General features: G+C 38.8%; 1 protein-coding gene across 2 annotated transcripts in view; it reads right to left on the reverse strand.

Annotated features, from left to right (window-relative positions):
* slc25a21 (solute carrier family 25 member 21) overlaps window positions 1–26,996 on the reverse strand; it is an 86,067-nt gene that overhangs the window by 57,029 nt on the left and 2,042 nt on the right. The gene's annotated exons all lie outside the window — the stretch shown is intronic.

Genomic DNA, 26,996 nt, shown 5'->3' on the forward strand with positions numbered 1-26,996 from the left:
TGTGTCGTATAGGGTCAAAAAAATCGGATTTGATGCGCTTTCGCCTGCAGTGTGAACGTAGCCTAAGTATTGTTGCTGATCATGTCCATACCCTTATGACCACACTGTACCTGATGGATGTTTCAGGCAGGTTAATAGGGCATGTCACAAAAGTCACATCATCTCAAACTGGTTTCTTGAACATAATATTGATTTCACTGTACTCACATGGCTACGATAAAGTGTTTGATCAGTGTATATTTGCATGAACAAAACAAATCAAAGTGTATGTTAAGACACTGTCTTAACCCTCTCAAGGCAGGCGTTGCCGATTTGCAACAGTTAAAAGCTAACAACCTGATTACCCCACATACATATTTTATGAAGTTTTTTTTACTCAGAAGTACCGCTGCAGGACTTGGTTGTGCATTAGCAACAAAAAGTTTAATTTGAGCCTGAGAGGATGATTACAATGTGACAAATGACCAACCTAAGCCTCAATGCTGATGCAGCTAAACACACACATACATGTTCAAACACACCTCCCTTCCAAACCACTAAAATAAAGAAATCATTCACTGAGGGATTTGTACTCGCATTATTACACAATAATAATATTGGGAAGAGGCCCAACAGTGTAATGAAACAACATGTTTCAGATAGCACTGGTGAAAAGCATGAACTCTCAGCCTTGTGGAGCATGGGTACAGAACTAAACCACACATAGCAAAAACCTGGTGCTAAATTTTGAGAAGCAAATTGGTCTGCTTTTAATTATCTAGAAAAGCAGTCAGACATTAAGGCTGGAATGCAGGGTGTGAATAGATTCTTCAACAGCAACTGATTTCAGATGTTTACTACGCATGAGCTGTTTTAAAAGTTGAAAATGGTGCACTAAAGTGGAAAACATAACACTGAACATTTTTTTTTTTTTTTTTGGAAGAGGCAATAGATGAATTATGTCTGACATCAATGCATGGCATGCTGAATGAGTGCAGGAATACACTTCTCTTAAGATATCTGACATGACAACATGAAATACAGTATGGAAATGATAGCTAAGTAGATACTTAGGAGAGTGCTGTAAGAGTGCGCACTGCTAAATTTAACGAGTGAATCATCCCACCTCTCCAAGTCAAAACCTAGTAACATGTGATTGCATGGCCTGCTTCATACAACGTGAATATGCGTAAGTGTATTCTCAAGCAAATCAAAATTCTACATTGGGTCACTAGGGCATAATACAGAATTGCATATAGTTGTCTAAACAAGGGCAGAGGAGAGCAAAAACATCAGCTGAGAAGGGGAAGGGTAGACCACCAAGGTTATTCCTCCTCTCCATATTTACTTAAACTTTCATGGCTTGGCTGAGGTCCTACAGGGCCATCTTTCACCCCATGTTTTCCCCTCCTTCACACCCCAAAACAGCATGCAGCGGAAGTGGTTTCCTGTAGCAGCCGTCTGACAAGTATGTACATCCTAAACAGGTCAGCACATGTGAACACATACAAGGAGGGAAACAAATCCCTATTGGTCAGTTTGACCTGTGGATAAGGTCAAGCAAATGGGAATGTTTACCATCTTGAGGTTCTCACAGAGGAACGTAATCTGCTCAACTATCCCACTTTAATGAGCCCTAAAGGTTTGGCTGAAGTAGATGACTTTGAGTTTGCTTTCAGTGTTTCAATAAATTTTATTTTGGAAGTAGAATTTAGCTTTCTATTGCTGAACCTGCTTGCAAAACCTGGACAGCAAAGAGATGGAAAGTCTCCCTGTCTGACTGGGTGAGACAACTTATTTCTGGGGAGGAATGCTGTGGGTTCACCCTTCCCAGGGGACCCGAGACCAGGATGACTGCTTGTTTTCTTATGGTCCCCTGTGGTTCCCCTCAATGCCTATAACAGCACCAAATACACTAAAATCACTGAAAAATATTCTGATCATGACATCAGGTCACTAACCAGCCGTCTGTGTATTTTCATGAGGTGTAAGTAAGTAAGACCTCCTTGTTAGAATATGCGTACTGCTATAGTGCACATCTTCACTCTACGCACGTAACCGACTTCCCACAGAGGTCTCGTGCTTTGACAGGGAAGGTGTGTGTGTGTGCGTGTGTATTTGTATGGGGGGGAGGCTGTGGAAAATAGAGGCAAGTTTTATGACCCATGTTCCTTGTCCTCCTGTAAAAATCACACCAGCCGTTTTCCAGCATCGCAGCAGCATCATCAGCCATGCAGCCAATGAAAACAATGGAGCGTGTGGAGAGGAAACAAGGCAAACAAAGAGGGGAAAAAAACCCTCTGAGACAGAAATACCTGCAGGTCTACTTTATATTTACACATCATCCTTTCCCTTCCCATCAGACACTGAGGTAGACCGCTTACCTACTCGCTCACATGTCAAAATCTTTAAGGAGCACACAACCTCAGAGAAGTTCTCATGGCTTTTCAGCAGCAATCCAACCTGGCAATCTTCCAGAGCCCTCTGTAGACATTTTTTGGGTTTGACCCAAAAGACCCCCCCTCCACAGAACAAAGATGCATCACTGCATAGACCCACCACATGTGTGTGGGTAAACGGGCACAGTTTTGTAATTCCATATTACCAAAGGAAAGCTGCCAGGCTACTCTGCCGTCACCCTAATTGTGATTGTCAAACTCTCTATTGAATTATGTGTAGAGAGGAGGAATGTATGTCTCTACTAAGCCTTGAAGATGAGAGAGCAGGAAACGCCAAAGTGGCTGTCCTGTGAGGTCCTGTCTACAGAGGTCGGATGAAGACATGCATTGTGTGTATGATTCATGTGCCACATTGCATTAGTATACAACAACGGCTGAGAGGAGGCAGATTGGCTTGGAACGCTGGAGGAGAGGGACAAGGCATTTGTATTCTCCTGTTCACGTAATACATGGTAACAAGGGTGATTTGCACAGTTAAATCAAAACCAACTGATGGTGACATTGAAATCTAATGCATCTTATGATGATGAAGCTCTTCAGTGTGCTTTGCATCGCAGCCCACTGCAAACCATTTGCTTCTCGGGAGACTCAGTCACTTGAGGTAACATGAAGAGTTAGTTAACCTGCGAGAGCGTGCTTGAACTCTAATGCGCTGCAGATGTAACCATCTTAGAAGTCACACTTTTTATTGAAAGCTGACTGCACTGTTGCTTCATTGCGCCTCTATCCCTTAAAGGAAATGTTTAGAGAATGACAATTGTGTCTGTTTATCTGGGGATGCAAGGAATGATACTGAGACCACTTTGATCAAGAGACACACACGTTTTGCGTTATAGTAACATGACTGTTTTGTTGGGGACGTTTAAGAAAGAACAGGCTGTAACCTCTCCTAAGGCAGCACTAACGTAGCCTAGGTGCAAGATACTGTAGATGCATGATAGGGGACTTCTGTGAAGGTTTCCAAAGGACATGCCTGCCAGGCAGCCACATTACTCATGTACTTGGAAAGTTTATTGTGAAATTGGCTATGCATTACAGGGACCTAATGTGGGCTGCTGGCAGTCCCGCACACTGCCTGTGGTGAGGCTATCTTACACAGTCAGTGGGATTTATCTGCTATTATGATCAGACCCACAGCAGACCTGCCTAAACACAACTTATCAAATATAACATCCAGCCTACGGAAAACGCATGAGAGAAAGCTCAAGATGTGCGAACTGGGCCCAATCAGAAGCTAAAACCATGTGAGAAAGTTGAATCTAGGCATTAGAAGCACCTCTTATTCTTCATCAAACATCCCCCCTCCTTCAAGGCTCCTCCTCATCCCCCCTTCCCTCTCAGACCACCCCCTTCACCGGCTCCATTGCTCCAGGAGATCCTATCATTTCTCCCGCAGACTAGATTTCTTGGGTGACTTCAAAGCTTGTTCACTAAGTGTTTAGAAGAATGCAATGGAAACAGGAAAATAATGTTCTGATTTCTGTAAACTTTATAACATCTGCTTTTGCTTAGTGCTGCTGCAGTGCGAAGCAGGGGCTCCATACTGTGTTCACTTTGGGTCACTTTTTTTCCCCACAGTTTAGCATTTGCGCTGTGTGCACAATGGGAAGTGAAAAAAAATTGTCTCTTGGACGAAGAATGTAATCTTAAGGGTAACAAAAATGACATTAATTAAGCTTTGGGAAAAGGAAAAGCGCTTGTTTTTCACGTGGGCCAGTTTCATTCATTCCCGTGTCCTGTCACACATCATTTGAAAAGCAGGTAAGGATGAATCCCACAAGAAAGGTAATAGTTTACCCTTCGAAGACTTAATTTTCATTGCTGTTTGTGTAACCTTCATCTTCTGAGAATTCAGAGGATGCAATGAGTACATTTCCACTGAGAGGGAAAGGAACCAGGCGAGGCTTTGCGAGTGTCCCAAAAGGCCTGTGAGTAATGTTGTTGGCACCGTACAAGCATACACACAGACTAACGCTACCTCCTTGTGTATACACAAGATGACAAGCAGTTTTTAAGGCCAAGCCAGATAACTCCATCACAATCTCCCCATGCTAACAGGGCAGCATGACAAGAGTGCTGTGTATACACGCACAGCATCTGACTGGCAGCCTCGGGGCTCCTGTCTCCTTTCCCCTAACTCAATCATGCTCAGGTTTCACTCTCGCCCATCCGAGGCTAACTCGCTTCCTCTCTCTATCCCCTCATTCTACCCCCCATCCTTCAAGTCCTTAACCCACATCCCACCCATACAGTATTAGTTCCAAGTCCAATATACATGCGTTTCAAATCATCACGTAAAAGAGAAAATCTTACACCAAATGGCTATTCACATTATTGCATTTCCTAAAACTGAACTAGCCATTATGTCAAAATTAAAAACGAATATATTGGAATTTCATACACTTTCAAAGGATAATCGACAATACAGATTTATCCAGGCACTGCAAGATATTTTTAGTAGGATTCAGTCCAAGGCCAACAAAGACACATGTGGAGCTTCAGAGACAGCAGCCTTAAACATTTAATTCTCCATGAACACAGTTAAAGGAAAAATCCTCCCTAAATCACCCTGACACTGCTGAAGAAAAATAAGCGCTGGCAGTGCACCTTGCACTTCTCCGTTTCATTGTTTGGTTGTATATTTTTCATATTCCAGGGAAAGTGCCAAAATATCAAAGGCATTAAGTCATGCTGAGCCATTTCCATTGCATATGTAAAGGCATCTGGCATGTTTTCAGGGAAATTTTTCACTCCTTTAAAACTTTAAATGTCAGGATTTGCTGTCACTCTCTCATCGTTTGAAAAGCCTTGTTTCCCTTCGAAATGTAACAGTTGAACACAGAAAAAGAGAAGGACGAGATGTCTACAAGCTGCAGTAAACCACAATACAAGTCGGTACACAGCATCTTGCTGCCCACAAAATACTGTATACTGACGTCTCCTGTTAGCAAGCCAAGAAAACAGTCTGTCTGACCTGACAGATTTGGTACACATACATACAGAAATGTTCCTCTCAGAGCAGAACTTTCATCAGGTGGGTTAGATTTTATATGGCCTATTTGAGACCGAGATTTAGTTTCTTTTAAAAAAAAGTTGCTGGAAACAATGCAAACCTTTACTCAACTTTTAAAAACAAAAATCATCAGTGCTATCTATATTTAAAACAACAACAAAAAACATTTGTTTTAAACTAGATGGGCAGCTTGCTGAAAAGAACTTTTATTAAATTACTTATTTGTAACAATCAACTCAATAAAGTGTCTTTGCCTACAGTCAAAGTTTTGGGTTATTATCTCAAAACATTGACTCAATAATTCAAAATCTTGAGTTACATATCTCTAAATTTGAACTTAGAAGTGACTCAAATTTTTAAGATAGTCAAAAAATTTAAATTTTGAGATAATAACCCCACATTATTTGTCTTTAGATGTGTAAACAACTTTCCATGGAAATCATAATCTTACTATAAATGCTAATTTATATTAGGGCTGCCACAAACGATTATTTTGATAGTCGACTAGTCACCGATTATTTTTGCGATTAGTCGACTAATCAGATCATGCATCCATTGAACGTAAAACGTACAGCTTATTGCACTAGCAAGCATCTGCTCTTATATAACTATCATTAGCTTACAGCTTTAAGTGTTTAAGGTATGTGCTAACTAAAAATAAAGACAAGATGATAGTTTATTAAATTTTAATAAAATGTGCAGATTGTTTCAGTGGAGTTTAATAAATTGAGCCGTCTGCTCCTTGCTATCTAAAATATAACAGGACACCGGAGTATATACTCAAACTATAACTTTAATCTCAGCCAAACCAATTTACTCAGGAACAAATAAAATATTGAAAAAAGCGCCTTGAACCCCGGCTAGCTATCAAGCTGGTGGGTAACAGACGTCTCCAAAAATGTCAAAGCGCTTTTGAAAATATGTGGTGTCTTGATAACCTGAGCAGATATTTGAAGTTTACACAGCTACATTCTCACCTGAAAATATGTTAAACATTTATTTTGTGACCCAGAAAGAATAATAAGAGTAATATTAAAACTAACTAGCTGCCGCCATTGTTGGAAACTGAGCAGGGCCGTGCTATGAATTCTGGGATAGATTGGGCCACGAAGTATATACCCGACCCATCCTTCAAATCTGGGGAAATGAAGGACGCATTTGTCGGCGCATTTGTCGGAGTCTTCGAATTTGGACAGTCTTCGTCGTGTCGCTGTAACGTAATTGTACGTGCAGTGCTGCCATCTTCTGTTTCAGTCCGTTATTACACCCTTAAATCCTACTACTTATCCCTGCGTCTTTTGGGATCTTACAAAGCTTCAAACGAAGCGTCAAGTATTAAATTAGTCTTCGACGATTTTAATAGTCAACGTAATCGTGACTAGTCGACTAATCGTGGCAGCCCTAATTTACATGAATAAAATCTTCTGGATAAATATATAACAAGCTGCTCCCAACAATCTTAAATTTTAATTTATGAAGAATTAAGCCTAAGATTAGGCTTTCGGCAAGTTCCAAATTCTTAAGAGATTATATGCAATCTCTTCTGCTGTGGTTTGCAGCCTGAAAACATAAAGATTGGATAAACTGGGAAATCTAAACTGACCACAGGTGTGAATGAACAATTCTAGATAAATCTAATGTGCATAACTAGTGTACAAAGACTTGTGGACAGTACAGGAGGATGGGCAAAACATGAAAAGTCCATGGAGTTCAAGAAGAGTCCATCAACAAGACACTTGAATCAAGAACCCCGAAGTGGTAATGAGCCAGACATTGTGGACACATGACACAATCTTCAGCTCCAGAGTGCAGATTATCTATCTACAGTGGGGCAAAAAAGTATTTAGTCAGCCACCGATTGTGCAAGTTCCCCCACTTAAAATGATGACAGAGGTCAGTAATTTGCACCAGAGGTACACTTCAACTGTGAGAGACAGAATGTGAAAAAAAAATCCATGAATCCACATGGTAGGATTTGTAAAGAATTTATTCGTAAATCAGGGTGGAAAATAAGTATTTGGTCAATAACAAAAATACAACTCAATACTTTGTAACATAACCTTTGTTGGCAATAACAGAGGTCAAACGTTTACTATAGGTCTTTACCAGGTTTGCACACACAGTAGCTGGTATTTTGGCCCATTCCTCCATGCAGATCTTCTCGAGAGCAGTGATGTTTTGGGGCTGTCGCCGAGCAACACGGACTTTCAACTCCCGCCACAGATTTTCTATGGGGTTGAGGTCTGGAGACTGGCTAGGCCACTCCAGGACTTTCAAATGCTTCTTACGGAGCCACTCCTTTGTTGCCCGGGCGGTGTGTTTTGGATCATTGTCATGTTGGAAGACCCAGCCTCGTTTCATCTTCAAAGTTCTCACTGATGGAAGGAGGTTTTGGCTCAAAATCTCACGATACATGGCCCCATTCATTCTGTCCTTAACACGGATCAGTCGTCCTGTCCCCTTGGCAGAAAAACAGCCCCATAGCATGATGTTTCCACCCCCATGCTTCACAGTAGGTATGGTGTTCTTGGGATGCAACTCAGTATTCTTCTTCCTCCAAACACGACGAGTTGAGTTTATACCAAAAAGTTCTACTTTGGTTTCATCTGACCACATGACATTCTCCCAATCCTCTGCTGTATCATCCATGTGCTCTCTGGCAAACTTCAGACGGGCCTGGACATGCACTGGCTTCAGCAGCGGAACACGTCTGGCACTGCGGGATTTGATTCCCTGCCGTTGTAGTGTGTTACTGATGGTGACCTTTGTTACTTTGGTCCCAGCTCTCTGCAGGTCATTCACCAGGTCCCCCCGTGTGGTTCTGGGATCTTTGCTCACCGTTCTCATGATCATTTTGACCCCACGGGATGAGATCTTGCGTGGAGCCCCAGATCGAGGGAGATTATCAGTGGTCTTGTATGTCTTCCATTTTCTGATGATTGCTCCCACAGTTGATTTTTTCACACCAAGCTGCTTGCCTATTGTAGATTCACTCTTCCCAGTCTGGTGCAGGTCTACAATACTTTTCCTGGTGTCCTTCGAAAGCTCTTTGGTCTTGGCCATGGCGGAGTTTGGAGTCTGACTGTTTGAGGCTGTGGACAGGTGTCTTTTATACAGATGATGAGTTCAAACAGGTGCCATTCATACAGGTAACGAGTGGGGGACAGAAAAGCTTCTTACAGAAGACGTTACAGGTCTGTGAGAGCCAGAGATTTTCCTTGTTTGAGGTGACCAAATACTTATTTTCCACCCTAATTTACGAATAAATTCTTTACAAATCCTACCATGTGAATTCATGGATTTTTTTTCACATTCTGTCTCTCACAGTTGAAGTGTACCTCTGGTGCAAATTACTGACCTCTGTCATCATTTTAAGTGGGGGAACTTGCACAATCGGTGGCTGACTAAATACTTTTTTGCCCCACTGTATATGACCAAATAGGAACATTTTTATTTTCCCCTCTGTCTTGTTATAATGTTGAAGAATGGCCAGAAAAATGTTTAGGCAGAATATTTCCATAACGATATTAAAATGTAATATAAAAATGAACTTTAATATGCACTGGAAACATGACACGGTTAGTATCTCAAAAGGGGAACGCGCAAAGTACATTTCAAATAATTTATTTGCTCACTAAGCAGAACGCTGGCAGTACTCAGAGGTACATTCAAATTAAACCAGGCCACAAGCTGGTGGGGGGCAAATCCTTGTCAAGCCAGTGTGAAACTGAACATGTGCCGAGCCCAGATGATCCAGCCCTGCTCTGTTCTGTGTAAGTTAGGACTTTACGCATGCACTTGTAGAAACTGTGACAATGCCATTTTGTTTACAGCACTTTTTTTTGCTAGCAGTGTTTAAAGGTTAATAAGTTACAGATGAAGTGTCAAGTTTGTTTCTAGGATGAGGAAGTAATGCAGTGAGGATGTTAAACACTATACAAGTTAAGAGGGTCAAGTGCAATGTATTGTTAGACTGAGTAGGGATGAGTGTAAAGCCCACTTACACATATACTGCATGTTTGTTTGCAGGAATGCAGGCATTATATTCTCCTTCATATGAGAACATTAGATAGAAGAAGCAAGCATATCTAATTGTGTGCATACAACACATTCAGTGGTCAAGGAATGCCCTGAATGTTTTCTAAACTAATCTGGTGTCTTTTCTTTTCCTCGTTTTCAAAAACTCAGTCAAGGGAAAACAGAAAATGAGAAAAAATAAACACGGAGGAGAGTTGCAGACCTACAGCAGGGAGTAGCAGAAAAACAACACAGACTATATGAGACTATTTTTTTCCTTGTATTTGTTGATGTCATCAAAAATGTCTGAAATAATTAGTTAATGATTAATGACTAACAATAATTGATAATAATCATATTTTTTTGTAAAAATCCAGTTAACTTCAACAAAGCTTTCTATACTACCAAAGCTCCCAAAACTTGCTATAAAATATATATGACATACCTTCAAACAATCTTATCTTTCAGCTCTTAAAGCCAAAGTAATTGTAACTTGAAATTGAAAATTAATACTATATTTGAATGTTACTATGGAAACACTGGAGCCCGAACTTGACAGAGGTTCAAGAGGCAAGCAGGCAGTGACACTTTCCCTAATGACCATCTTTTGCAGTTGGCCGTGTCTATCAGGCAGACGGGGGAGAAGTTTAAGTGCTGCTAATTTTCCCTGGTCGTGGGTAAACATTAATTTCATGGCCAGTTGGAGTCAGTATGTGTCTGTCTTAATTGAACTGCAAAAAAAGTGACATCTTTTCTGTCCAATGGCTCGCCTTCTGACTGTCACATCCTTCTCCCCAAACTAACTCCATCCAGGTCCAGCCATTTGCTTCCTGCTTTAGACGCCCACTCCTATGATGAATGGGCCCAAGCTCCATTCAATTACGCCCAAAGTGCGAAGACGCAGGGACAATGGAAACTGGCCTCAGCAGTGCAGCGCAGACCCGCAGCATTCTTCGCAACAATTTAGTCTAATTAGCATCAAGTCCAGCCCCATCCATCATACTCCTCAAGAAACATAAACAAACTGTCAGCTCTAGCGTAACAAACAGATCGGCCAGCTACTTAGCACAAATTATTCTTACATGAAACGCAGCTTCTCAGGCAACCCCTCCCCCCATTCAGGCCATCTGGGGGAATGGAGAGCTATTAAAATTGAAGACATATGTTTCAGTCAAGTTCAACTCTCTAGAGTGCCACAGTGGACACAGTGACAGTTCACTCTTCTGGCTCGAGTCTGACGCGTTGCGGCTGCAGGACTCACTGAAAGCAATGTGGTGACCAGAATTCGTTTTTGCAAGGGGGTCTGTGTATTACACAGACAGTGCACATATGCAGACATGTCACATATATGTGCTTTTGTGTACAGTATAAGAAATATACTGTACATGTGTGTGCATGTCCATAAGTATTACTAAAACAATTTTGGTGTATAAGCCATGGTTTCATGCGTTTCCCATGTATTTTCAAACCCAAGCACTAATATATATATATATATAAAATCATATACAGACCAAAAAAAGGGTCAATAACCTCAAAGATGCTGCAACTATTAAGCAACTGAAATGACTCATAAATTTACGCTGTTTTATTGAACTGAACGGACATTTGAGTCCACTTTTATAGCTAACAAGAAATTTGTCACAAAAAACAAGAAAAAGCCTACAATCAGGTAAAGAACATCACCGCCTTCTTATAAATGCCAAAGCCAGAGAAACTATCATCAAGGTCCTATTAATGCAAATAAAAATTAACTGTGATTTTGAGTAGACGCAGACTACACAAATGAAAAGTTTACACAATCAACACTTAACAAAACCAGAAACCGTTTGATCACATTTAAGATTTTAGCTTTTGATTGACTTTTAAGTGGCTGCCTGACCCACCAAGGAAATGGGCCAACCAAATTTAAAACATTCCTTTGGTTAAAAAAAAAAATGCCATTGAAGATATGCTGTGGTTGCATTAAAATACAATTAGGCACATTCCTCTTACGCTTATCTTGGTGCTTATAATCAGTTATGAGGCCTGTATGATAAACAAGTGTAAATACATTATCTTTAATGAATTCAAAAAATTTAAAAACGTCTTATTAGAATGAAACCAGTGCAATAAAAAGCCACATCTCTGCTGACTGGTGTAAACTGAACTAAGCTATACAGTAAGCTTGTTTTAGAGTGACCATGTGCTGCATTGGACCTCCACCAATCCTACTCTCAAAAAAAATAAAATAAAAATGAGCCTCTACGGGGACCATGCTTAATTTGTCGATTTTCCATTTCCTTTTAGATGTTCTGCAGAGTGTGAAATGCTTTGCTAATTATCTAGGAAGTTTGGCAGGCGAGGCTTGTTGTTTTTAAAGCGCTGATGGCAAGCCTCACTCGTCCCCGCAAAGAAGGATCTGTGCAGACTCACAATGACAAAAAAAACCAGACCACTCCTCATACCAGCTGTTAACAGAAAATAATGTTCAACAAAGACGCAAAATTGTTACTTTGTGCTAATTTTTCTTTAACGTACTTCTTGCACAAGTGACGATGGTTAAATCTTTCAAAACAAAACCAAAGAAGCTGAAAGTGAGAGAGATTTTGACAGGCAGGCTGCAGAGGAGCTGGATGCGTGGCCAAGGTGAGACTGCAGGGTTATTCTAATCAAGCTAATTCCCGGCAAACCTCAAAATGATGTCATCCAGTGTTTGGTCATTAGAGATTCCTGTCAAGAGGCCAAGACTAATTCTCATTCGGTCGTGAATCCAGCTCACCTACTTTTTCTTTACAATCATCTTTTTTTCTTTTCTTTTTTTAAACAGAGAAATTAAAAAGACGCACATTGTATAAAACTACGCGCAGGGAGGGATCAGTTTCTCTACAATGACTAATAAATGGATTACATTTGTCGTGTAGTCAGCTCACAGCATCTCAGCCTAATTCACATACATGCAAAACCACCCTTTTCCCCCTTGCTTTCCCACAAAGCTCAATTTTTCATGTAGGACTTTTATGCAGAGCTTTACGCCCCGTTTCTTCCCTGATGGGTATCACTCACAAGCCGTTAAGCTTCTGAACTGCTCTTTGGCCCATACTGTCAGATCTGTGACTCAGCTCGCAGAGTGATTCTCAGATCCAATGCACAACTGGATCAGAGGAGCGAGTGCCAGTGCTGTCTTGTGTTTTCTTTTTATCCTGCGGCCACTCCCAGATCTTTCTGAGCTCTTGTTTTTCATCTCCTCTTAACTACTTGTCTTTAATGTACCCTTTTCAATGACCACATCAGTTTGTCCGCACGCTTTGTAGCATGGCAGGCTAGGCACAGCAACGATGGTCATACAAGTTGTATCTTGTACTTGGACCACTTAAATCCAGCCTTCATATACACAGATGAGCCATAACGTTAAAGCCACACCGTTTAGGTCCTCTAGGGGTTTAATTTCAGTTTGGTTAAAACGCCAATTTTTCTTAAAAGGGGATGAATAAAAAAAAAAAAACCTCCCAGAGATTTATTTATTTATTTTACACCACAAGCCTGGATTTTTAATCAAGAATAAAAGCAAAAAAGAAAAAAAGCTGTATTATTGAGATTTATTTCACAAATTATCAGAGCAGTCTTTAAACTTTACGGCTTTCAGCAGACTAACATGCTTATACTACACAACAACGGCTTCACATGAGCTTCTTCACCTGGAAGATGGGACTGCGATGGGACCATTTGTAAGAAGATTATGGTCTTGGTTTCAGAATTGTTACAGTCCACGTTTAACCAGTTGGTGCATGAAGATACAACCTCTGGGTCTCAGCAGGGAATTCCTTGGGTGTTGTGGTTGTGGTGTGAGGCATCTGGAATCAGATTTGTCACAGTACATTTATGGATGTTTGACTGGATTCTTGTTGGGGAGTTTGGAGGCTACTGGTCTCCCACAAGCCCCCAGTTGGCCTGCAGGGAGCGAGTGCTATTGAAGAGCGATGTTAACATGAGGAGTGTGTATAATTATAATGTATTATATCAAGATGATCAATGCTGTTTATTTTACTTGCTGTCAGTGGTTGTACGTTAACTGAAATATTAAAGAGTCCCAACCAGGGCTGAAACTAATGATTATTATCATTATTAATTAGTGTGTCAAAGATCTCCTGGACTAATTCTTTAATTGATGAAAACGCCAGATATTCTCTGAAAGGCTGCAAATTGTTTGTCAGTTAAACTGTTCTCTCATAATTTATCATAAGGCTAATTGATCAAAGAGTCTTATTTTGTTAGACACAAAGACTAAAATCCCAAAAGTTGCAGTTTAGCATTATTGAATACAGAGAAACTCACCAAGCCTTATAGAAAATGAATTTTGGGAAGATTTGACTCCTCGTTTGGTACACTGGCTCTTGGTAAATTTTTCAGTCAATTCAAATTAATTAGTCAACAAAATTTAAAGTCCTCCTTCTGGTATTATTGTTAAAATGGACTTCCCTCTCCTGAAAAGCTCTTGTATGTCTGGCAATCCATGACATTGATAACATTATCAATATTATCAATATTATCCTGTTAGGTTAAAAAAAAACACTTTTTTTTGAGTATTTTTCTTCTTCAGTTATCCAAATATTTTTAATGTATAGTAGACAACTGTCTTGAAATGTATTACAGAGTCTCTGATACCATTGTTATTATGGGCAACGTATCATATTGCAGAATGGTATCATATTGTAACTTACTTTGTGGTTCTCACTACTTCTTAATATTTATAAACACAGCCCTTGGGCATCATAATGGCCATGAAATTAGCTTTGCTGCAGAAATAAGTAAGTTAATAATTAATTAATCAGTATGTAATTAAAGAAAGTAAAGTTATAGCAGAGGGGAACAACTGATAATAATTTTTAATTGTGATTTAATGACTCATCATTTTATTAAAATCTTATTTTTTCTTTTTAAAATTATTAAAAGTTAGACATGCCTAGTAAGTTTGGTCAATTAAATAATAAGTAATAATTAACGCTGATATTTTTCTTTCTTTTTGGGATTGCTACTTTATGATATTTCCTTTAGTGAAAGACAAACTTCTTTATATGGTAGAGTAATACCAACAAATGGAAACTCTGACTGTACAGCACAGGTTGATGATGCTGTGAAATAAAGTGAAGCCACAGAAACCACATTTGCTTTTCACATTTATTTCTCCTGCCGTTGTTGCATACTGCCAACTTACTGCATATAGTGCAATAAGCTAAATATTATGTGGGTTGTGTATGTTTACAGGTCCACACAAACACTGTCAAGCCACCTTAAGGAGGCTGCAGAAAAATAACTCCCCTGATCTACCATACTGCTCACCATGTGATGAAGCTGACTAAAGCATTTCATATACACACAGGCCTGGCACAGTACAGTAAATCACTCCCTCTACTGACGGTAGTAGGAGAGCTGCTGCATTTCAGGTGCAGTTCATCTGGCAGAAGTTTCAGAGGCCTGCCTCCAGAGAAAGAAAACAAACCCCTGATCTCCTTTCCCGCGAACGGCTCCCAGCGAGCCAGCCAGCGGCCTCCAGGAGGTTGTCCAGCCACTCCGGCCCCTCGGACCAGGATGTTTGGGTTAGAAAATGACTTTGCTACTCCCTCAGCCCCTTTCTCTAATTGCCCCAAGGGTAATTACCTTGTCTCCCTTCCACTTAAGAAAAACCAAGAGCCATACTGTTATTGTATCAAGTAGAAAGCAAAGTTTTCAAAAATTAGTAATATTGTTCTAATCATTATCACAGTTACTAGAATAATAAATGTATTAAATTTGAAAATGTAGGCGATGTAAATATCAATGAACTATTAAAATAAAGAGTAGTAACAACTGGTGGTCTAATAACAGATCTACTTACTTTCTCCTGTTTATACAGCGGCTTACAGAATGACCTAAAATAATCCAGCAGAAAATACTTTACTAACACCTTAACATAATCACAATAAAAACAAAAATTTGCCAAACCGCAGTTGTCTAAATAAGATCACTCAAGACTTTTCCCACAATTAAAAAAAAACACAAAAAAAAAACCTACTCTCGCTTTAAATTCTAAATATGATGGCGAGTGTGGGGGGGAGGGCTATAATCGCAGAAGCATGACTGTGTCATTCTGCCTTCCTCAGCCTCGGGACTGATAGATTGGTGCCGAGTGCAGTTTCTCCCTTGGGTGTGATATATCAGGCTGCAACGGTCCAAGTACCATTATGAAACACACCCGAGAGTACCGCAATTCAGGAAAGACCAGAACACCAACGGAGCTCTCGAAAGATTTCGCCTTGTGCGGTATAGGCAAAGATGCAGGAAAATGTTCTGACTGATTCCCCTCTAACTTCAACAAACCACGTGCAGACCTGGAAAACACAAATTTGGGTTATGGAGGTAAATAAAACTTCTAATCAGAATATGGAAAATTATAGGCTCAATGGGAAAAAAAATTATCAGTGCTAATATGTAAGTGAGAAAAGGAGTAGCGTTACATGTTGAAAAACACGCTCAGCTATAGTTATTGTTGGATTCACATTCTCCTTTTGAAGACAGTAACATCAGTGCTTCGCTATAGAAACAGCTGTCCACCTGTGTGTTCCTTTAAAGCTTCTGGGGGATTCTTATCGAGAAAGCATCTGTTAGAGCCTCTGATTACAGAGCTGCCCAGCTGAGCGCTCGCACTGTCAGACCGCTGATAACTTAACCGTCCTCTGTCCCATTTCTCGGCCACTGCTTTCCCCCCTGGACGTGCTTCAAACACCGCGGAGCTGCCAGGCCAGCGCCCTGTGAGGTCTCTGTTCTACTGAAAGCATCTCAGTGTGAAATCTTGTTTTAAAACTCACACGGGCTATAGAAAATACACTCTGTGTCGCATCTGAGTCACGATTTGGATCTCAGAGTGGGATGAAACAATTTTAAAGAATTGTTGTGCTGAAGGAAAGCTTGGATGCCTTTCAGAATAAATATAGACAAAGTCTGCTGCACACCTTAGTCTTACTGGTAATACTAACATTTCCAGTGACACCTGCAGCAAACTAAACACAGATGTGAAGGATATCTCAGACTTTGAGAGTTCTGGTAAAATGAAATCATTTGCACGTGCATGTGAAAGGATCCACACAGTTATCCCCCTTCATATTACCTGAAAACCCATTACCATAACCATGCTTTACTACTAAAAGTGCAGATGAGAAAAGAAAAAAATGCTTAACTCAACACACGAGTCAAAACGAATCATATTCATGAAATAATTTAACCACATTGTTCTCTAAAAAGAAAACATTTTAATCCTCATTAAATAGCAAATTAATGCCCACATTTGAAAAGCCTGGATTGTTTTCTTTCTTCTATGAACAGATGTTTTACACTCTGTCTTTTTCTCAGAAATAAAAACCAGATACATTCAGAATGCACCGTCTTCAGACCCACAGCCTTAACCAACAGATGAACATTAACACACTAACTCGCTGCTCTTTTCTACAACTTAGCAGCTTCCTTTCCATCTCTGCTGCTTATCCTTATTTCAAATAAATTGAAAAGAACTGGTGCATACCTCTCACTGTTCTTCACAAACTCTTTCCAGACTGTGACATTTGTGTCCACTTTGATTTTACTGCAGAACTCTTTGATTTCAAAATGATAATGAAATGGTAAACAAATTCCTAGCATGACCTTTCATTCCGTTTTGTTTCTCATTATCAGATTTTTCCTCATCCTCTGCCAGAGTCCACTTAACTATGTCATCCTCCGACCACTCAAGATCAGAAATAATACAAAGTGTCTATAAATTTGAGCTTCCCTAATTAAAGCCTTGCCCCAAGACATGTTCCTCGCATGGCCACCAGGCATGGGATACGTCCTCTGAAACGACACAAATTGGCCCATGAGCACAACAAATTACATTATGATTACTGCACTGGCCCAAATGCTGTTCATCTTGATAGAGTTAACCCAAAGTGGCTAAGCCTGTCTCCCAACTGCAGAGCTAAAAAGGGGAGAAAGAATTACAGTTTTTGGCCAGGGCTTACTGTAAAAACCTGTGTTGTAAATTTCCAGCTCATCCAGAGAATCACAGGGCAGACACACACAAAGCTCACATCCATCAATGCATACACACACACACACAAATACATATACACAGAAAAAGCCATGTAATTCAGGGTTTTTAGTTTGTCCGGTTTTGTTTTTGTTTTTTTGACAGTACTTATTATGTTTATTTATATTTCAGTGCTTACAGCAGGAGCATGGAGGGTTTGTAATTACAGTATCTGAACTCTTGTATCAAATTCAGTTGAAATAACATGAGGTTTGCCGTGGCCTTGGCTTTTTTGAGGGGAGAAGATTTCCTGTAACAAAACAAAAACTATTAAACAAGCGATCAAAAGTCAGTGAGCCTGAAAAATTAGCATTAGGAATCCATCCAGTGGTTACCTCTACCACAGTAGAACAGGCCCACATGTCTGACCTGCTACCAACTGTGGCTATGAGTTACAGGGCAGGAGGTTAAATGCCCAATTCAAGACTTTTCAACACATGTCAGTGTTCATAGGGAACAAGGTGGTAGAGGATAACCAGAGGACATGCTGCTCTTGAGTCAAAATCCTCAAAAATCAGAATGTTAAAATGTAATTTGGAAATTTTCATAAAGTTTAAAGGTAGAAATGTCTAGGAGGTCTAGGAGGGATGGAGGGATGACTGACAGCTGTTCTCCAAAGAAAGAATATGTTTCTACTGTGACTTAATTGCGAGGTTGAAGACTCAAAAATATATCTGAAAACATAATCCAGATGCATGCAGAACACACACACACACACTCACTTAAGTATATCTATTTCCTTGGATGCATTTGCACGCATGTCCGCGCAAACACTTGCAATTATATCCCATTTCCCAGCATAAATTTCTCATCTGGATGCACATACACGCAAAAACAAACAAACAAACACATACACTTGACCATTTTGTGGCATGAAAACACAGCCCCCACACACGCACAGCCATTTCCTTCACACGAATGCATAATTCAGCTGCACACATACACACACCTAAACACAGAGTTGATTCTCACAACTGTAAATGCAACATTTCTTACAAGGTCACTCTCTTTCTGCCCCCTTCACTACTTAGTCTAAGTGCTCAATTAAGCATAGCTTGTTGTGCTGATTTTCCTCCCAGTTTTATTATTGTTGCCATGTGCTGCTCTATGTATGCCTTCACTTTTCACTTCTGAATTTTGGTGTGATCTCAGTGGGCCCTACACATCTGTCCTCCACCTAGTTTAGCATTCTATTTTATGCTCCCCACACATACAGTGCAAAATGATGACGTGTACAGCTGGCACGCTGACTAGTAAAGTGTCGTGTGGCGAAAGGTGTAGAGGCTCTTTGTGATCATCCTGTTTGCAGTATGAAATCATTGCAATGATGCAATGAAACACCATTTGTGCCACAATCTAAAAATCAGCTGCCTGTAGTGCACTGTGCTGTTTTTAATAAAAAGTACCTCTAAATAGAAGGCAATGATCCAGAGAAAGCCTCCCATGTTGAGCAATCATAATTTTCTTCCTGAATCCATACTTACCATAACAGCATAATTATTATTATTACTCTAAGAACTTGTATGTATGATAAATGTCCTGTGAGTGCAGGCTCTTAGGCCGGGCTTGCTAAGATGTATGCACGGTACCACAACTTAATAGTGCAATGATGCTTAATAAACAGAAGCATCATCGCACAGATCAGACTGACTATAACTGGTTGCAATCAAGTTGTTGCAATAGCTGCATCCAAAATCACTGTTTTAACAATTCCAGCAAATAATTACTGGGAGAACCGGGACAGCTGAATTATGCAGTCTTGAATGCTCACGCTGAGAATGTCAGGAGAATGTTGTGGGGTCTTTGCACTTGACCTTCCATGCATGCACAAAATAGGAGATCCGCTTCAATCACATTCGCACTACTTCAAACTTCAAACACTGTCTGGCTTAGACAAGGACGCTTCCTGAATAGAGCATTTAGGAATTAATATACACACATGCACAGACTTTGAATTTACAACCAGTGTCAGACATTTGTTTTCTCATGAACATCAGAGTTGCAATGCACACACAGGCAACATACCAGCATATTTAATATATATATTATATATATATTATATATATATATATATATATATAATTATATATATATATATATATAATATATATATATATATAAGTATATCATAATATATTACACACATACATACACACACACACACACAATTTAATACATTTATTTTTTAAAGAGACTATAGTTTGCATATTCTTTAATGTCACCCACACACCAATAAAGCATGTGGTGGACAATCATAATGTTTATAGCTGTTTGCTTTGCGGGGAAAATAACTATAGGCTCAATTATCATCAATTAAAATCAAAGATTTACTACGCATTAAAAAGCCCGAAATGACATTAAGTGTTAGAATGGCTGCAAAAGATTGGCTGTAATAGAACACTGTATGCATTTATGTGGCCGTTTCATAAATTAGTCAGTTTTGTATCATTGATGTATCCCGCTGGACTTTCCCTGACTAACAATGCTGATTCAGAAGTCATTGCAGTGCGCGCGTCCTCCCCTGGCTCCCTCTCAAAGTTTAAACCGTGCGCGTAACCGTGCGAGCTCGAGCAAGTACTATCCGGTAATTGCGCCTCGCGTCTTGGCTGGACTCATTTCACACACAGCCTTCCTCTGGGTGCTCTCTCCCCAACGCTTGGCCTCCTCCGACCCCCAGAAACTCCACCAGTGAAACATTTTCATAAATCATGTCGTTAAGATAACGTCGGGAGCGCGTCTGGAGCTCATACGTCACATCACATCATAACACACTAAATAGGGATTTTTTTTTTTAATAGTCTTACCTGCCAGCTGACGGATTAACGTCTTAAATGCATCAGTAAGATACAGGAATATGTTACACCTTAACCTAACTCTACTATGCTTTTCAAAAGATAATTTAAAAAGAAAAATAGAGATTGTTTAAATCCATTTGAATTTCGTAAGCTTTACGTTTTACACTGAGAGACTACAGGCCTGTTCACTTTTGAATTTAGCGTTAAGAACTCTGTGTTCTAAGGTTTGACAGAGACCGATCTCCGACCGAGTCGGGAAATTTCAGTGAATATTGATGGCTCTTGTCAAAATAACGATGATTCACATGCAGCCTAAAGCCTTGTAAGACATTTAACTCGAAGACACGGCTAAAGTGAAACAGTGAAGATTGTGCTGCTGGAATTAAGAGTTAAATTCTACTTTAATACCATAATCAACGAGGCTATTTCCATGGCCATGATATGACTATGGCGCGTCTACTGTAGCGACTTTTAAATGAAGAAAATGGATGTTTAGATTGTTTTCAATGTAGGGTAACTAAAATATTTCAGACACAGGCGTGTACTGCTGTGAAAACGCAGTTGCAACGCTTGTAGCGGGGAGTCGGGACGCACGACCGCCTGCACCCTGTCTCTTAACGCAGAAGGAAGAACCTGAGGTTCCTCACGTCTGTCTCCCAACGAAAAATCACCACAATGATGTCTGCTTTGTGCGCGTAAGTAGTGGACAATATGCTTTTGGGAGATGTTACAGCTGTTTTTGGACTATAGGATCATTTTGTTTGTTAAAATATACCTTACTGATTTTTTTTTAAGTTTCATTTAACATCTGAGGGCTAATTCGGGCCTAATCATACCGATCTAAAATATATCAACCGACGCCAAATTGTGCAAAAGCATTCATTATTTGATCATCAAAATCTCAGCGCCAGTTAACCTTTTGGCTTCTAACTATTTTGGGATGCGAGGCATTTGTAGTGCATTAATTAGACTACCATTAAACTTGATGCCTGTTCGCATTCAGCTAATTTCTTATGGCATTGTGATCATTCACATCTACCGGGGAAGGTAATTAGTTAACGGAGATAATAAATCTTCGGTGTTTGTTTTAGGATTGATTGGTGTGTTGTACTTCTTCCATATTAAATGAGGGGTTACTTTAATTACATGCTGCACACCCTGAAGCGTGCAATTTATTCCTAAAGAAACATCGTGGAGAATTTCACTCGGATTCATGTGTGAGATCACTTCGATCGAGAAATCAGTTCGTCTATCAGACAGAAAGATTCCAGCAGGTATTCGTGTTAAATCCCGCTTCTTCTTTTTAAAGAGAAGAAAACACACGTGTCCGGTTAAGTAGTCATCCTTCAGCACTATCATGGCTCATTTTAGCCAAGCCATCCACGACCCCATGGGTGGACATGTGTCTGTCAAAGACGGAGTAAAAAAATGTATAAGGGTGCTTTTTAATCTAAGCCAAAACACATATTAAATATGAGTGATGTGAGCCGCCACATGCCCTAGGCTGAGACAAAAAAGAAGAAAAAATGATGAGAGGCAGAGAGAGCTGATTTAGAGGAATAGGCCAAGAAGCACCCCATCCAGAATCAACATTACTTCAAACATGAGGTCATCTAAACATCTGTCTACAACATGTCCGCCGGGAGTTCAATCAAAGCCCTGCTGAAACATGTAGGCTACAATTGTTTCTGGAAATAAATATTAGGCCTAATTCGACTGTGATTGGTGCAGCCGCTCGGGAATCGCGGAGAAAAAACACTCTTCCTTAACTGCGCGTCTCTGTCAGTGGATAACCCCCACCACTGCAAAGACACACACACACGTAGCCTATGCGCACACACTTTGGTTTGACTTTATTTATTTGATTCCTCCTCTCCTCTTTTCTTCCTCTCCTACATTTAGGTTAAGTGGCTTTATTTGTTCTTTCCCGACTGATTTCAGGTCCGCTGTTTAAAACCAATTATATCAAAGGAGCTGCGGTGCGGTCTGAGCGAGGCTCTGACAGTCTGGAGGGAGAGCTGCAGTAATCACACGCGGGGCGTCTGTCTCATGTCGTCACAGTCCATTTGCTGGAGACGGATCGATTTACTCATGGAGTTTTAAAAAAGCATCTACCGAGGAAATAACAAAGGACTTTGAGAAAACATTACAGCAAAGAGCATGTAACTGGATAGATTTTCTATTTTTATATTTGGTCCATTCGGTACTTAATCATAATGACTGCATTATTTTAATATTTATACTCTTTCAATGTTTTCCTTCTCTTTCTTTTTTTTTTTTAGCTTAAAGGAAATTATTACTATACTATATGCCTTGTTCCCCCTCCAAATAAGAAAACACGTTTTTAAGCTGCCTTTAAGATGCAGCACAAATGGCTACTGTCTCCTTGCATCCAAAGGTAGTGACTGAAGCTTGGCCTCTAAAAAGTTGCAACTTCCCTTTACCAAGAAACTAAACATAACATGCAACTACTACCCCCTTGTGGATAAAGTTTGAATGACCATTAAAAAGTAATTCATATATATATATATATATATATATATAATCTATATAGATGGGTGAATATATATATATATATATATATTATATATATATATATACGATAAACGACAATGGTCATTTTACCTATTTTGGTAAAAAATTTGCTAATTTACAATAGTAAATTTAAAATAAATAAATAAAACTAGCTGTAACATCATACTGCTCTTTATCTTTTAGTATATTTTAGTCAGATATGTTACAAAAACAAGAATTAGGCAGTTTTGGGTGGATAAGTTTAATGTTGAGTTTGTATAAATAAGCAAATAAACCAGTGTTACATTAAATAAACGAATGCATACATCTAAATCTGAAACAAAATAAAAAAAAAAAAAAAAAAAAAAACCCACATTTTTAATCAATGTAAACTAAGTAAAACAAGCAACCCCACTGTGGAAGCTAAACTGAATTATTTTATAATTCTAACCATAATAATTCTGTTGTGATAATATGTGGAATGTAGACCTATTGCAAACGCACTGGTAACAACAATGAACAATTTCCTCAACTTCTACTTTATAAGATTAATTTGTATATATTGTCTACTCTCTTATTTTGTTGTGTCAACAATGCAGTTGTTTAACACACCCTCACACAATACAGAGTACATGCTGCTCCTCAAAAGATGGGCCTAAAACTACTAACCGCGACTAAGATTTAAACTTTGTGAGGAAGGAGAGACTGAAATTAATGTTTCAGTTTTGTTTAAAAACAAAATAATTTGCAAAAAAGTGTATTTCACAGAAACTCAATATTCACCAAAAAACATATTGAAACAGACACACAGACTCCACAAACTGTCAGCTTATCACAGGAAAGAAGTTCACAACCCGTCTTTACAAAGAAATGGAGCTCAGTTAGTGTTGACCCTATAAAAAGGTCAAAAATAGCTGCTTGCACCTAGAATGCCAAGCTGAAATCAGATCACTTTACAGAGTGACGAATACAGCTTTCTTCGCTCAAACCACATTTAACTAAAGCCCTGTGACCAGGTTGTACATAAATTATCTCCAGTCTCCCTGTTAACACAGAATCAAGATTTTCAAAAAAGTTAAAACAGTGAGGTCTTTCTCTTCTGGTATAACCCTCTGCCCCCTGAACGCCCCCATCACAGATGAGTGCGAATCAAGACAGAAGGTTGTCAGACCCAGGGGACTTGTGAGGAATCGACAAGGATAGACAAGCTGCAATAATATAATATAACACCTCATTTCATATATATATCTATATCTATATAGATATAGATATATATATGTACATAATTTGCCTTTAAATTGATAATGACAAATATAGCACAGGAACAAACCAGTCACAAAAGGCCTCTACTCACTTTTAGCTTTAACCACATAAAAAGTAAGAACAATGGCATGACAACTGAAACACCAGTTTAGCCCATAACAGAAGACTGCAAGTCAGCAAAATTGCCATGCACATAAAAAACGAGACTGATGAAATAGAATATGTGTTTTAGGCTTCACTTTCACCTCGAAAGACAATCTTTTGATGAAAGGAGGCGAATATAATGTTGAGCAAGAGGTTTCGTAGGTATTTGTAAAGTTACTGGGTTTGACTCTATAGCTAATCCGTGTGATGAAGTAATTTACATTTTTTTATTGTTTCAATACAAATGCAAAAGAAATATAAATACTGCACGCAATATTAATATAAATATGGAAGTGCAATGTAAATATTGCTCCGAAATACTGAGAGAAAATTACGAATGATTCAAACAATATTTTGGCATATCAAAAGTGAATATTATATTAGTCCAGTCTTTAAATATTTAGGAAATATATTCTTAAACTGGAAGATTAAAATAAAAACTATATGTAGACAAAAAATAAATCATAGATAAAGTCAGTGAGGAGGACATCAGCAACAACATGAAAAATAACATTAAAAAAAATACCATTTTGCTAATTTTTTTGCAAAATAATGAGCAATCCTGCAACTGCAAAACCGACACTTCAGTCTACAAACAAACAATGGCTAGAGGAACACAACTACCTTGATGTCTAAATAAACATATAATATTCATGTTAAAGGTTGAGTTAATGTAGACAAAAATCAGGCAGTAAGAAGCTTTTAGAAAATGAAAATTTCGCCATAAAAGAAATTCTGTTGGAATGACTGCATCCTTGTATGCATTAAAAGACTTTAACAAAGCATCCACAACTTTCTTTTTCTCCCCCTCACATCCAATGCAGAAATCCACACAAACCACAAGTTCAAACTGTCAGACAGTGAGCTGCACATCAAGAGTAATGAAAACTAAAGCTGAAGTTTCACAGTGGTTCTTTTTAAAGGGTAAATGATTACTCAAATTCAATGACTAACCGTGCAAATCTTTAACCAAAGACATTCCAGCAACTGCAGAATCACTGACATCAGCGGAGACTTCTGCTTATTTGTTTAAATCATTCCCTGGCTATCCTACAATATAAGCAAAATAAAAACTATAGTTTTATATATACACATCTCACAAAAATGTACCAGTATAAAGAACAGTGGACGCACAGTTTCTAACGCAGTGAACCACAACCAGTGTGTGGCCAATTTCAACATTTCAAATGTAACACATTTCACATTCACCACTCAGAAAGTGTTGTGAAGCAAGACAAAGACAAAACAAAGCTCAGTTCTGCTCCCTTTCTGGTTAGGCATGGTGTCTTTCATACAGAATTAAAACTCATAATCCTGAAGTGACAGAACCCCAGTTTGACTCTGATGTCTAAGTTTTATATAACACTTAAAATTAACAGATAAACGAGCAAATTAAATACATAATTAAATTTAAAATTAAGAAAGAGCCTTTTTCTAAGCTGATGAACTTTAAAGTCTCTTTTTTTCAAAAATATAAATATAGTTAAATTAATTAAATCCTAATTAACCCCTGTTTAATTTGGGAGTCTTTAGGAAAAACTGTTCTAGCACCAAAGTTATCAAATATTTCAATATTTTGAGACAAGGCTAATCGAATATTGAAACATGGTAATGAACAGTATATTTGCATAATGACTGAAATCTAGCACCACTGATTAACAATTAGCTGTTAACATGTGGTGCTAGTTTGCAAATATGCAAACATGCTGTTTATGAGGTTGGGAAAACCTGCAGTCAGCTGAGAATGAAGAAATCACTTGGATGAGTGACGCTACGTTACTTTTTTTAGGAAACCATAAAAGCGTTAGTAAACTATCCCTTCTCACTGTGAAATTTAATTAACTTTCATTTGATTAGATATATAATAAGACCACTAATTACTATTGCCTTCTTTTTATGAAGTGTGACTATCTCTAGCCAGACACATTGAAATTGGCTATAAAGATCTCCTCTTTTAAAATAAGCAGTGAATCCATCTATATATCCCCGACTATGCAAACCCAGTAACCCACTTCCATCATGGTGTCAGATGAAGGTAAATAAATCACAACCCAAGTGATTTAACTTGAAACATAAAAACGCAAAAATAGAACAACTCATTTTGCACTCCACAAATATGTAAATAGTACAGCCTTGAGGTCCCTGGGATTTTCTAAAGGTCGCCGAGTGTGGAGCGCTCAGTGATGACGTTGCCTGAGAGCACCGGGACTAAAATGAATGTAGCATTTGTTGAGCTTCATTTCAGAGTTGCTGTCAATTGTTTTTAGAACACAGTGAAGGACATTTGTGTTACTGATTGTAATAAAGCTGTTTGCTGTTCACATTTTTTAAAAAGTTGTTTTTTTGTTAGTTCTTCATGTTCTGTCTCTGATGATAAGAAGGATAGTGTGTATTTCATGATCTTTCAAGTGTCTTGTATCCATAGACAAAAGACACTTTAAAGGTTATTTAGTTTGTTCTCGCTTTGCAACTGTGACCCACTCAATTTGAACTTCTTTTTTTCCCCCTCACATGGTAGCCAGAGGTTTAAACTTTACGTTTCATTTTGGAGTCTTTAGAAATACTCTATTCTAGCTCCAACACTGTTAAAATATTTGAACATTTGAGACAATCCAGAATGGCCTAATCTAATACTAAAACACAGTAATGGTAAGGCGACATATATCTTCTCTATGCACAAAAAGTATTTAGAGTAATAAAGTAAAGCCATAAAAATATTTTGAATTCTAATATGTTGG

Source organism: Haplochromis burtoni, unplaced genomic scaffold (genome assembly GCF_018398535.1).
Source record: "Haplochromis burtoni strain Fernald_Lab_line unplaced genomic scaffold, NCSU_Asbu1 Contig_85, whole genome shotgun sequence".
NCBI lineage: Eukaryota > Metazoa > Chordata > Actinopteri > Cichliformes > Cichlidae > Haplochromis > Haplochromis burtoni.